The following is an 8,957-nucleotide window of genomic DNA, read 5'->3' as shown; positions in this document are numbered from 1 at the left end:
TGTTGGTGCAGCAGTGGTCTGTGAGATAAACTTTGTGCTCATAGTCTATATGATTTTGAAGGCCGAGTTCACCAAGCAGGTAATTACGATTACAGCCAACCTTGTCTAACGACTTGCAAATCATGAGCGCTTCACAGGGCTCAACTCATTTCATCCTCAACCAACTCTACACACTAGGTGCCATCATCATTCCTACTTTACACAGGAGCAAACAGACTCAGAGAGGGTGAGGAAGAAGTGTGAGATGACTCAGCTTGTGGGCCAATGAGCTCAGAGACAGTCTGGCTCCAGTGGCTATTTTTAATGCTCTGTTTATATGATACTGATTCTTACCTCAAACCAACTTGTTAGGGCAGCCCGGGTGGCTTAGCGGTTTAGCGCCCCCTTTAGCCAAGAGCGTGATCCTGGAGACCCGGGATGGAGTCCCACGTGGGGCTCCCTGCATGGACCCTGCTTCTCCCTCTGCCTGTGTCTCTGCCTCTCTCTCTCTTTCTCTCTCTGTGTGTGTCTCTCATGAATAAATTAAAAAAATTATTTAAAAAACCCCACTTGTTACACCTTTACTTCTTTCTCTCTGTGACTGTCACATAGTCACAAGCATCAACAAATATTTAGTGAGGGCCACATGCATTCATTCCATTACCCGAGGCACCAGGAGTAATTGAAAGATGAACCTGCCAGCTCCTGGGGAAAATGATGAAAATGTAATGGTCCAAGATAGCTTCCAGTAAGACCCAGTTGATAGACAATAGGAAGATAAGGGAAAGTGGGAACAAGCTTTGAGGTAGCTGGGAAAGTGTGTGTGCGTATGTGTGTGTGTGTGTGTGTGTGTGTGTATTTATGGGGGGAAAGGAAAGAGAGGGGTCAGAAAGTGGGGAACCGAGGTGATGGCATGGAGGGGAGGTGCAGGAAGGCGGGAAAAAAGACACTTTAGGAAGATGACACATGCCACGTAGACACCTTGGCTGGAGTGACACTTTTTTGATTCAAGTGAGGGGTTAGGTTGACTTTGAAGAGGCCTCGATGCACGATGATGAAGGGTCTTGTGTGATGATATAAGGAGTCTGGTGTATCGTGGAGGACCTGTAGCTGGAGGGGGAGGTGATGGTATGAGTTCACAGAGAAAGTTACAGTGGGCATATTGGAGTATGACTGGGAGGTGAAAAATCAGAGGAGAGGATTGGAGGATCCTGTGAGGTTGTGAGGGGTGGAAGGAAGGCACTGGGGCAGCAGAGGAGATGGGGGACGGCCGGGGTGACACAGCCCTTTATTCTGTGGGTCTCGGCGTCTAGAGTCCCAGGATGGATGGAGAGCTACCTGGTCAGGATTAGCTGGTGTTAGAGAAATAGAAACACTAGGGAAGTTCTTACCCTCCTTACTTGTCATGAGTCCTAGTAGAGGCATTTCAGAGGCTGACTTTACATAGTGGGTTTTTAACGATTTAGATTACTGACACCATGTGCTAGTGTTATATGTGTCAGTAAAGCCTTTGCTTTAAGCAAGTTTCTGTTAATATTTAGGTTTATTAGATGAATAAAAAGTTATTGAAGAAAAAAGAAGGTAGGTATACGTATTAAAAGGAATATTCTAACTGACGTATAAGCCTGCCAGCTGGAGATAATGACCTTTTTTTTTTTTGTATAAACTAACCTTGCAAGCATTAAGTTTACACACATACTTGCACACACATTTGTGCATATACTTATATTGTATTTTTATATACGTGTGTTCTTATTTAAGCATATAAGTGTGTGTATTTACACAAGTGTACTCATATTGTATATAATTCATTTACCAGCAGATTGTTGTCTCTGTGCCAATAATTTATATATATACATATATAAAAATGGTTTTTGACTTACATGAATGTACTATAATTTGTTTGGATACTCTCCTTGCTTTCTGTTTCTTTCTTTCTTTCTTTCTTTCTTTTTTTTTTTTTTTTTGCTTTCTGTTTCTAGGGATTATGAGCAATGAACATTTTTGGACGTATTTCTGAGCCCTTGTCTGGCTATCCAGGTAATTTTTCTAAGTAGACAAAAAATGTTTCCTCAGACTTCTTTCTTTGTTATTTTCAATACTTCCTCTTCATCGCTACACATCTGTTGAGCATAATTTTCTCTTTGACCAATTTTCTTGCACAGTCTCACTTGAAAAATGACTTTACAAGTCTCCCATGAAGAAGGATTCCAAATAATGTATGTGGATACTCTGCCCTCAGGGAGGGAGAGCATGACTCCCACTCCTTAAATGTGGACTGTACATAGTGGGTTCCCTCTGGAGAGCGCTGTATGAAGAAATTAGGGGGGTGGCCTTATAGTGGAGAAACTGGACAACTGTCTCAGCCAAGTGACCAAGATCCCACAAATGGTCATAAATCATGTTACTAGTTCCCACCCTTGGTAAGAGGTGATGAAAACACACTTTACCTCCATGGTCTTCCTCTCAATAACCTCTACTCCAGCCTTTTTTTTTTTTAAGATGTTACTCATGAGAGACACAGAGAGTGAGAGGCAGAGACATAGGCAGAGGGAGAAGCAGGCTCCATGCAGTGAGCTCAAAACAGAGCTCGATCTCAGGACCCCAGGATCATGACCCAAGCCAAAGGCAGACACTCAACCACTAAGCCAGCCAGGCAGCCTCCTGGCTGGCTTACCATGAGAAAAACATCAGAAGAATTCCAATAGTGGACCATCTTACAGAATATCTGACCAGTTCTCTTCTAACTGTAAGGGTCATAGGAAGCCAAGTCTGAGAAACCGTCACAGCCAAGAGGAACCTAAGGAGATAGGACAACTCAATGGAATCTGGTGTCCTGGGGCATTAGGGAAAACTAGGCAAAAATAAAGTAGAGACAGTAGGTTGAAAAAAAAAAGAGAGAGAGAGACATTAGTAAAAACAGACAATTGGAAATATGGACTTTAGCTAATTATAATGTACCAATATTGATTCATTAACTGTAACAAATGTACCATTTTAATTAAGACATTAGTAACTGGGAAACTTGGCACTTGATATATCAGAACTCTCTGTACTATCCAATTTATCTGTCAAAAAAAAAAGCTTTCTAAAAATAAAGTCTATTAAAAATGAGTTGGAAGAGCACTCTATACATGGTTAGAGAAAGTGTTATTGCAGAGCCATCTGAAGACCCAAAAGTAGAAGTGTGGACGGAACTGTGGTAAGGGCTGTGGTAATGCCCAGTTGGGCCCTCCCTGGGAGATGTCGTGGGGAAGGAATGGTCCCCAGTGAGCAGAGTACAGTGCCTGGCTCAGAGGGAGAGCTCAGGGTAGAGGGCGCAACATTCCTCATTCTCTCTTTCTTATTTCAGTCATTAGCCTTTCCTGAGTCCAGCTTTTATGAAGATAGAAGGTATGTGTCTAACTTCCAAGATACTAATAAGCTGAAGAAAGACTCCCCACCATAACTGCGATCATCATCCACCACCACTGACTCTGGATTTCTTTCTTTCTTTCTTTCTTTCTTTCTTTCTTTCTTTCTTTCTTTCTTTCTTTCTTTCTTTCTTTCTTTCTTTCCTTTTTTATTGGAGTTCAATTTGCCAACGTATAGCATAACACCCAGTGCTCATCCCACCAAGTGCCCCCCTCAGTGCCCATCACCCAGTCACCCTGACTGTGGATTTCAAAATAAGCAGATCTATAAATCATCTTCATTTTATAACCTTTTCTGAGATTCCAACCTTGCTTGAATATAGGTGCCCACTGTAGAAACTTTCTTTCTCTTTTTCTTTCCTTCTTTCTTTCTTCTTTCTTTCTTTCTTTCTTTCTTTCTTTCTTTCTTTCTTTCTTTCTTTCTTTCTTTCTTTCTTTCTTTCTTTCTTTCTTTCTTTCTTTCTTTCTTTCTTTCTTTCTTTCTTCTTTCTTTCTTTCTTTCTTTCTTTCTTTCTTTCTTTCTTTCTTCTTTCTTTCTTTCTTTCTTTCTTTCTCTCTCTCTCTTTCTTTCTTTTCTTTCTTTCTTTCTTTCTTTCTTTCTTTCTTTCTTTCTTTCTTTCTTTCTTTTTCTTTCTTCTTACACCAACAATGAAAGGAATTTTCAAAATAAACAGTGCCCCCAGGACCACCACTAATAATGACAAGTCACCACCCTGCACCATGTTCCTCTGCATCGATGTCATTTGCACTTCTACAGGTTGAAGTCTTTAAAGGAGGATTGCCACCGGAATGGCAAATTCTGCAAAAGAGAGCCTTGGATCCAGATTCTCCTTATGGTGTCATGAAAGCAGAGAATATGACAGGAGAAGGACACCATTTACTCATGCTCTGCAGTCGGAGCAAATAATAGCAAAAAGCCATTACCTTTACAAATGGGTATATTACGTAAAACATGCCAGTAACTTAAAAGTTTTTTCTTTGCAGGTAACTCAATTTTTTAAACAATCAGCCATTTTAGACTACTTCTACTAAAACTAGCTAATATTACTGATCACTTACTATGTGGCAGGCTCTGTTTTAAGCACAAATATTTATTAACTCATTAATCATCACACAGTTCTAGGAAGTGGTTACTAGTTTTGTTTCTATTTTACAGATGAAACTGAGAGGCAGAAATGACTTATACAAAGCCACACAAGAGAGAAAAATCACACCATGACAGTTTGATTCCAGAACCCATCCTCTTCACCTCTATGCCATATAATGTGCATATGTACATATGCACATGTACATACAAGTATATATGTGCACATTTGTGTGAATACACAGAAACTTATCTTTACCATAAAACATTCTAAAATTATTAAACTGTTGAATTTTTTTTAATAAACTGTTAAATTTTTCAAGTTCTGTTTCAACTAAACCTCAGAAGAAAATCATTGACTTTTTAAAGGTTTGAACAACACAGAACAGCAGCAAAAACAACGGTTTGGTACTTAAAGACAAATTCTTAAGTAAAAAGCAATTTTCATATCAGTTTTAGCAGGTAGAAGCCTTCAAAGATTATTATTTGAATGTTATTTCGAAGAAAGAACCTCTCCCTTAGGACAATTATTACCAGAGATACAATATTTAAGTACAATTGGAAAACTTGAAATCCCCTGGGAGTTGGAGGGAAGTAGATTTCTCTAATGAATGCTATTTCTGATTCTCCTAAGAAAAATAATAAAGGCCAGATTGATTTTCGTTTGCAGGGATTGAGTAGGCATTCCTAAGCCTCACCGACAGGTAGCAGACCTCTGACTTGGTATTTCAAGTCTGTAGGTCAGAGACACATCATTTTCATGAGTGCGTGCATAAGTAACCCGAGAAATGGATGCTGCTGGCATTTTGAAGCCTCTTTTTAAAGATTACTTTTAAATGATATATAATTTTAAATAACTTTAAGGCACAGCAGAATCATTTTATTTCTGCACCACACTCCTCTAAGTGAGGAAAGGCCCCATTTACAGTGGCCAAAAGAACCTCAGAGAAGCATTTTTCCTTGGAAGCAAGCAGCATAGCAGGGAGGAGTGCCATGGTCCCAGAGGAAGGCCGGTCGAAAGAGCAGATAGGAGGAAGATTAGGAAGAGTCTAGATAAACACAGCCCGTGAGGTTGTTGGAGCATCATGAGCTGAACAGGTCCCTGCAGCGGCTGGAGTCCTCCCCCGAGGCGCCTATCACAGAACTGCAGGTTTTCCCCTTGGTGGTTAGGAGGATGGCTTTTGTTCATGTTACCATGGCGATACCCAGACCGATTCAAAGGGAGTTTTCTGAAGTGTTGTGTGTTCTGTGTCTGCGTATTTCTCTATGTGTGTATTTCAGGGGTGATGCATGGACACACAAGCCAAATCCAATCATGGAATCTTTTGCTGGGTAGGAATGTCATTCTAGTATTGACTTTTTTTTTTATCTTACTTCTCATGAGGTCATGAGTTGAAAGGAGGAAGATTTTCTGTTGCACAGAAATTTTCATTGTAGCTATAGACCTCCCTGAGGCAAAGATCTCCCTCATATGGTGAAATACGGGGTGGAGAGAGGTGCCAGGTCAAAAGTGAATAAGAGGACTGTCTTAAGGACTGTTTTTTTTTTTTTCTTTCTTTCCTTTTTTTTTTTTTTGGATAAAGTCCATTGGAAATTAAGTCAGGGCCAGCCTTCATTGTCTGGACAAGTGTTCCTGAAAGGAGAGGTTATAAAGAGATAAATAAAATTCATCCACTCCTAATTTCTCTTTGTTAATCAATTACCTGGTTGCTTAAACTAAAATCCTCAGTTATTCCTGCCTCTGCCCTCACTCCTGTCCCCAGCATTGCCTGCCACCCAGATGCTCAAATAAACCTCAGTGATTCTTGCCTTCTTTCCTTACTTGCCCCAACATTTATTTGGTCTCTAAATCTGGGGCAGTTTCTTCTCATGGCCTCTTAAATCAGACTTCTCTATGTTCTCAAAGTCACAGCATTAATGCAAATCCTCATCAACTTTACCAGGACCGTTGCAGTAGCCTCTCAAGGAACTTCCCTACTCCTGCTGTTCCCTAAGCCATCACTCACATGGCCACCAGATAGATCGTTCTGAAAGAGATATACAGTCTTGTTACTTTACTCAACAACATCCTTTGGCAGGACATTCAAGGCCCTCCACAATCACATTCCCTGGCATTTTTCCAATTAAAATTGAGAGGCCAGCTGAGGTCAACATGTCCCCTTGAGACCTATCCAAAATGCAATATGAGCCCCTCTCTTGGTTCCTGAGAAAGGTTTACAATTCTTCCTAAGGTTTTTCCTAATTTCTAGAGTTTATATTCTCTTGTTCTAGACTCACTCAAGTTGATTTACAACATTAACATACTGTAGTGAAAGCTTATTTTATGGAAAGCACCACAGTGAATGTTTTACACACATTATTTCACAATAACCCAATGGGGTTGCGACTGCTATTCATCGTATTTTGCGGACAAGGAAACTGAGGCTTAGGAAGAAATCTGTCCAAAGGTACCGAGACACTAAGTGGAAAGGAAGTGGGCAGTCAGGTGTATCTGACTCTACCATTACTCTGTGCTACCACCCTTTGTCTTTCTTCGTATTTTGATCATTCATTTATTCATTCATTTATGAATAAGTGCCTCTGTGCATCAGGTACCCTGTTATGAATGGGGGCAGATGTTGGGAAGAATAAGAAATGAACCTTCTTGAAAAAGAAACAGAAGCATTTGGTAGGGTATTAAAGTATCTCAAGAGCAAAGGGACCCCAGCTCTGAGCCGGTACGGCCCAGCTCCAGAGCCTCACACTCCTCCCTGCTCTTCACTTGGCAGCTGTGATCTCTCATAATGCCCCCTCTTCTCTCCACTTTCATCCAGCTTGCTCTTCCCATACACCAGTCACTGTCTTTCACCCTAGAAAGGCCATTTTGCTCTGTAAATATGCCAGAACATTCTCACCTCTCTGGCTGTAACCAGCCTGACGTGTCCCTGCCTAGAATATTTTATGCCTCCCTTGGTTCTATTTTTCAGTACTCATCCCAAACCTACCTCCTCAAAGCCTTTCTAGATGACCTGCCATGTCAATGATCTCTCCTGTTCAAGTATTTACATAATACATTGCTTTAATCATTTTGGCTGCCTGTTATTTTCTATTTGACCCTCAATCCATTGCTTTGTTCTCAGGCCTTCTTGTCCTCTTTGGGATCTTTTGCAAAATTTCACCCCTTTTCAGTAGAAAGATAGCTCAGCACCTAACTCAACAATTGGGGCTGTTCAGCTGAACAAGGTCAAATTTGAGTCTTGATCTCATCTATTAGCTGTATGTCTTGGAACATGTATGTAACTTCACCAAGTCTCAGTTTCTTTATTTATAAAATGATGATAGTAAAGGAGTCTACCTCACACAATTGTCATATAGACTTTTGTATGTAACACCTTTTTTAATATAAATGTTTTATAAATACATATTTTTAAAGATTTATTTGTTTATTTTAGAGAGAGGACATGCACAAGGAGGAGGGGCAGAGGGAGAGAGAGAGAATTCCAAGGAGACTCTGTGCTAAGCGTACGTCTGGTGTGAGGTTCGATCTCACAACCCTGAGATCACAACCTGGGGCTAAACCAAGGGTCGGAGGTTCAATCAACTGCATTACTCAGCACCCCATATGTAACACTTCAGAGCAAGCTAAGAAACACACACTGGACACACAAAGGATAAAATCATGCTATTAGATCATAATCACTATGTGTATGTTGTAGAGGAAGTCATGAAAAAAATAAGGTCTAGGTAACATCACACTCTGAAGAGAGAGGTCTCTGAGCATAGAAACAAAGGAAAATGTGTGACCATGTGCAAAATTCCATAGTTAGGATTTATAATCATCTGAAAGTCTGAGATGAGCTATGCTCCTAATATGGAGGTCAGTTGGGTTACCTTGTTTGAACCACACATGCTTTTCACAGATTCTGAGAAGTTCACTGCTATCTCCAAGATTTCTCTAAATTCCTTGGGGGACTTAGGTGTCAATGAATTACCATGGTCCTGAACTTCCAGTTCTGAATTAATCTTCTACTATCTCCATTCCCACTCCTTCTCAGTCTTTTCTTAATTCCCTTTAAATGAACCTCTCACACAACCAGAGCATTTATTAAAAGCCTAGAAGATGTATGTAGGGATTTCTATTGCTGAAATTCAAACCACTAAAAATCTAACACTAGAAAAATCCTGTTTCTAAAAGAGCCACAGCTATTTCTATGGCTTGAATTAGTTGTAGCGTCCCTCCTAGTCTCCTGGTCTTTCACTTCTTCCCGCCACCACTTCGATTGTTACATGAAATTCTTCCTAATAACTAAATGCTGTTGTTACTCCTGACAAATCTATGCCCTTAAAGCTTTATCTTTTCTCTTGGAAACTCATCAAGGTATTTTTTCAGAGACAGTTATCTTCCTAAGGAGAACCCTGGTCCCTGCTACTATTCCATTTGTTAAAATTCACCACATCTAAATGGTTGAAGTCACTCATCCTGATCAGACACTGGCATCTCT

General features: G+C 40.3%; 1 long non-coding RNA gene across 1 annotated transcript; it reads left to right on the top strand.

Annotated features, from left to right (window-relative positions):
* The first annotated feature begins 1,961 nt into the window (after nt 1-1,961).
* LOC140611302 (uncharacterized) lies at nt 1,962-4,729 on the top strand. The gene is made up of 4 exons (XR_012012582.1): nt 1,962-2,019; nt 3,332-3,372; nt 4,150-4,376; nt 4,549-4,729. It is a non-coding gene; the product is annotated as an uncharacterized lncRNA (long non-coding RNA).
* The last annotated feature ends 4,228 nt before the right edge of the window (nt 4,730-8,957 follow it).

Source organism: Canis lupus, chromosome 19, assembly GCF_048164855.1.
Source record: "Canis lupus baileyi chromosome 19, mCanLup2.hap1, whole genome shotgun sequence".
NCBI classification, from domain to species: domain Eukaryota; kingdom Metazoa; phylum Chordata; class Mammalia; order Carnivora; family Canidae; genus Canis; species Canis lupus.
This window is presented reverse-complemented; position numbering and strand designations above follow the sequence as displayed.